General features: G+C 32.0%; 1 long non-coding RNA gene across 1 annotated transcript; it reads right to left on the minus strand.

Moving 5' to 3' along the window:
* On the minus strand, nucleotides 1-3150 carry LOC104110926 (uncharacterized). The gene is made up of 3 exons (XR_689559.4): nucleotides 2858-3150; nucleotides 1138-1227; nucleotides 1-262 (listed from the first exon to the last, which is right to left on the minus strand). It is a non-coding gene; the product is annotated as an uncharacterized lncRNA (long non-coding RNA).
* Nucleotides 3151-5731: the final 2581 nt, after the last annotated feature.

Here is a 5731-nt window from a genome sequence, read left to right on the forward strand (position 1 = left end):
TACTCAAAACGACCGACCGAGTCGTTACAACACATAATACGACGAATTAAGAGTTAGCTTTACATACTTTCAAAAACTAAATACCACTAAAAATATATTTTTACTTACAAAAAAAGAACAAGAACATCTCTAAGAGTCATAATTTCTATTCTAATAACAATCTCAAAGCAAATTTTCTTCCAGTAACTTGTGCATTGATGAACCATATTGCCAGCTATGTTGGTTTACTCATGCTCATCTTACAAATTGGTGCTGCCGAAAGCTGTAATAATAACAGTAAACAAGAACTCATCAATAAAATGACAACGAACAATCTCAAAAAAATTGTAACAGAGAACTATAAAGCCAAAGAACAAGCACATAACCTTTCAAAGGTCCGAGATCAAGCAATTTTTCTTTTTGAACTTAGTTTAATGGAAATTAATAAATAATGAAAGAAGATAATGATTAATGACATTTTAGACATTTGCAGAGGTAAGTCTTCTTCTAAACTACTATAATTAATTCAGAATCACAAATCTAATCCTTCTTTATCCGCTTTGGAACCAATTGCTGCACCTAGTAATCTAATCATCTGATTTTAGATATATCTCGGGAAAAAATATTCGAAGATCACTTAATTTAATTAAAGAAAATATTTCTGCTTTCAAGGAAATTAATATAAAACTGATTATTGTCAGTGTAAATTCTACTCAGAGACAACAAAGCCATCCTATAGAGTATCATTTCTATCTACAAAATAATTTAACACTCAATCATTACCAACATTTGTTTTCTTTTTTGTTTTAGATAACATATTGGTGGGCATTCATCAATACCAGTAATTTCATTTACTTGATTTAGAAAATTAAACAATTATACAGGTTGAAAGAAACAATAAGCAAGGGGGATTTATGACAACCAAGTTCGCGTTGTCTTTTAGTAAAACCGCCCAGAATAAGATTGAGACAAAGCCAAAGGTGACTTTCACAAAGCCAGAAACTAACTTATTTGTGAGACCTGAAGGCGCTAAGTTCATGATATGAATGGTGGTGGCGGCGATGACAAGATACTAGATGGAAATATAATGCAAACATGACAGTGAACAATATCAACCAAGGAATTTACTTTTACAAGAGTTAGACGAAGTTTTCTTACCGTGATGTCATCCATAAGTCTTGAACAACTTGCCTCATCTAAACCACGTAAATTAGAAATAATGTTGAGAATTGTAGCAGAAACTTCATTCTGTTAAACATAGTAAAACTACATAACTTAATTTGTCGTACAAATCAGTGGAAAGGAATGATATAGGAACAAGGAAGAAACAAAGATAGTGCGACAAGATTAATTTATGGATTCAGTTGTTTTAATATCTTCTTTTCCATAACCAAAGTATTTTCTTTTCTCAGTCTCTTTGTTTAATTCTGCACTTATTGCTGGTGAACCTCAACCTTTACAGAGCTGGGAACCTCTTGGTGCTCTGTGTTCTTTATTCCCCATTCACAGAGGGTGTAGAATCATTCGCTGGAACATTCTTGTTAAGAAATATAGTACCTTTCCGATTTCTTGAGTCCCCTTTACAGAGACTTTGCCTAGAATCTCCTACAACATTTTTCAAAGAAGAATCCGATTCACCATGATAAATCCACCTATCATATGTTGAATCTATTCCTTGCCTAAGTAAATCTGTCTTCACTTCTTCTCGTGTTTTCCAAAGAACATTATTACACTTAATACATGGACATTGGATTCTTACACCAACATTAGGATTAGAAAATGCGAAATTTTAAAATTGTTCCACACCATACAAGTATTGAGGTAACGTCCTATTCTTAATGAATATCCAGCTCTTATCCATCATGTACTTACCTACAATAAAATATAAAAGTAAAACTATATGATTAACTTTCTGTCTATTTTTTATCATCTATTGTATCGGAAAAAAATAGGTTAGAGAAATACTTAGAAACACAAGGCTTTGAGTTGAACTGGAAAGCCAAATAATTAGAACAGATAAGCAATGGATATTAGTGGATTTCTATTTGAGCTCTGTATAGAATTTCTACTTTGAGACTATGTATATTAGGCAAACAGAATTTCTACTTTGAGACTCCTGTTTATAGCGAGAATCATAAAAGTATTAATGTCTAAGACAGAGTGTGTGCTCTTCTTAAAAAAAAATCGCATAGGAACGCCAACGTGATTCGATTCAGCTATGGTTCGACATTTTGTTTTCTTTCACACTTTCTCATATGTAAACAGAGTGCAAGGGAATGAAGTACTAATTTTCTAAGATTTTTCTTTTCTCAAAAAATAAAATAATGTAAATTCATAGTAAAACAATGCATTTTTTTCTAAAGTTGGAAATCATCTACAATTACAAATCACTCGTACTACAATCAGATACTTGTAATATTAATCAGATACTAGTAATATTCCATGCTTCTGATGATTAATCCAAACTTAACTTTATGTTGGCTTCAATGAATAGCAATACACATGAATAAATTAAATATTCAAGAACCAAAAATTGGACAGGGGACATAAAGAAAACTTTTTATGAACCAAACATATCCAACACCAGAAATAACAAGAAGTTATTGATAAACTTCTCACGAAATTAATAATAAAACTTGAAGTGTGAAACTATTGACCTACAATATAATCTCTTATCGCAATCTCCTGCGAGAAAATAATATTTCACATTCATGTTATGCTAGAAGTAACAATAGAAAAGATCCTTTAACAAAAGAACACGAAACTGGACAACTAAAGAAAAACTTTATGCAAAGTTTCTTTCTGAAGCATAAGGAATTAGAGGAGAAAAGTTATAAATCATATTCTGGAATATCACAATTTAAGATTCCCACCATACCCAACAAGGAGGACGCCAACAGAGAAGGAGGACTTCAACAGTAAAAGGCAATCAGAAACGGTATTTCCATAATTCGGTGAAGCAGTAATCGGGTAAAGCAATTGAAGATAGAGTTCTTTCTTCGATCAGCAGCAATACGACGCAACAAGGAGGACGCCAAAGAGAAGGAGCTCGTTCAAGAATAGGTGATAAGAAAAACCCTAGCGAGAGTGGTTATAAGAGAGCGGGCTACAAATTTGAGGAAAGTTATTAAAAAGCGGGCTAAAGATTTGCCGCGTTTGCTTTTGGCGAAAAATTAGAAAGTTTTAGGCCACAACCCACACACCTTGTTGGCAAAATAATATGTATGCCAACAAAAAGAATTTATTGTTTCCAATTTTGTTTATATTTTAAATTTATTATGTTAAAAGTTATGTTTTTTGCAACAACTAAAATTAGTTGTTGCCATTTATATGTAGTGGCCATTTTTTATAATTTAAAGTTTATTATCTAAACCATAGAATATGGCAACAACATTAACACGTTTGCCAACAATAAAATATTGTTGCCAAAAAGTCTATGCTATAGCAACAAATTTATCGAGTTGTTCCCATTTATCCATTTTAGCCAACAATATTTTAGTTGTTGCTGAAACGTTGTTGCAAATTCCATACTTTCTTGTAGTGTCTGGGGTGTCATTCAATCATCATTTTCATATTGTCCTACGAGCGATCTTGGGGTTATATGAAAAATTTATTAAATAACCTAATGGCTCACAAATTCCTATTGAAATTGCCAACATCCAAAGATTCTACCCATATTTTAAGGTGAACACAATTGTAATTTTTTTTAAATTTTTAGCTAAAATTAAGATTGTTTGCATTTTAATTCATGACTATAATATTAGGATTGTATTGCTGTAATTGATGGTACATATATACGTGTTAAAATTTCGCAAAGTGAAGCACCTAGATATTGTGGAAGGAAAAATTATCCAACACAAAATGTATTGGCTGCATGCACATTTGATTTAAAATTCACATATGTGTTAACTGGATGGGAAAGGAAAGCATCTGATTCAAAAATTATGAAAGAAGATTTAAATAGACAAGACCCTCTAAAACTTCCAAAAGGTAAATGTTACATATATTTATCATGGTAAATGTGATGAACAAATAATTGATTTTTTTTAATATTTAGGAAAATACTACATTGTTAATGCTGGATTGATGTTGAGAAGTGGACTTATTACGCCTTATAGGGGAGAGCAATATCACTTGAAAGAGTATTCAAAAAATCCACGTCGAAATCCTCGTGAATTATTTAATCTGCGACATGCATATTTGTGTAATACTATTAAACGAGCATTTGGAGTTCTTAAAAAGAGATTTTATATCATTTCTAGTTCAACTGAGCCATCATATGGTATTGAAACCCAAAAGCTTATTATTTTTGCATGTTGTATTTTGCACAACTACTTAAAAGGTGCAGATCCAAATAATGAGTTACTTTCACAAGCTTATGCAGAGCTTATGAATGATAATGATGTGCGTGAAGAACTACCAAATCCTTAAGAAAGTAATGAGGAGTTTAGAAGGGGAGAGTTGATTCGAGATGGCATAGCAGCTGACACGTGGACTAATTATCAAACTTAATCTTCTTGGAGATAAAAACTCAATCAATATTTTCGTGGCTATTTATCTGATATTGTTTGAAAGTAATTTTGCAGCTATTATTGAGTTATAAACACTATGTGCAGTCCTTTTATTTTATTTTATACCTCTTATAAATATTTATGTCGAATAAAGTTTTCTTTATCTAAGTCTTATGAATATATCTTAATTTTGTAGTTGTCAACATACCGAAAGGTCAAAGGCATCCTCAAGCGATATAAATTTTATGGATAACACTTCTGTTTGCATTTGATCAAATGCTATGGATGATGCCTTAATTGAGGCATTCCATCATTATCACACACTTGAAAACAGGGTTGGTGAAACTTTTACTACACACGCAATCGATAATATAGTGAAGGAGATGCAGTCAAAATTTCCAAATAAAATCACAATCGAATGAGAAATATTAAAACAAAATTTAGCGAGTGTTATGACACCTTTCAAAATAGGATGAGCGGATTTGCATGGGATTCCATCACAAATATGTGGAATGCTGAATCTAAAGTATGGGATCACTTAATACAGGTACATTTATTTTTAGTAATTTTCTTCTTATTTTTTTATGTTATAATATTTATCTCAATTTATTTATTACTATATTATACTTCTTTTTTTTTTGTGTAAGCTAAACCTAAAGCTGTTGAACGGAGGAACAAGCCGATTAGAAATTAAGATAAGCTAAGTAAGCAATACGGAAGAGATAGAGCTACTAGAATGTCACGTCCCCGAATTCATTAGTCGTGATGGAAACTAACCCAACCCACTAGGTAAGCCAACTAGTAACTATCCAATTCCAATAATATTAACATGACAAAAAACGATAGTAATTTACTAAATTTTATACATTTCCCAAGGACTGGTAGTACAAATCATGAGCTTCTAAGAATAGAGTTTACAAAGCTAAAATGAAATAAATGTATAGCCTGTTTGAAAAGTACATAAATAGAGTTTTATAGATCTAAGGCTACCACGAACAAGAGGCAGCTACAACCGGGACGAAGGTACATCTTCAATCCAGTTTCCATCAAACACAGCTATATCAGCAGCCAACATCTGGACATACGGTGCAAAAGTGTAGTATGAGTACAACCGACCCCATGTACTCAGTAAATAACAAACTTAACCTTAGGTTGAAAGTAATGACGAGCTAACGCAAGGTCGGGTAAAATACCAATATTTCACAACAGTTCATAACAGCATAACACAGGTAATAAAAGAG

The sequence above is a fragment of the Nicotiana tomentosiformis genome, chromosome 3, assembly GCF_000390325.3.
Source record: "Nicotiana tomentosiformis chromosome 3, ASM39032v3, whole genome shotgun sequence".
Classification (NCBI taxonomy): domain Eukaryota; kingdom Viridiplantae; phylum Streptophyta; class Magnoliopsida; order Solanales; family Solanaceae; genus Nicotiana; species Nicotiana tomentosiformis.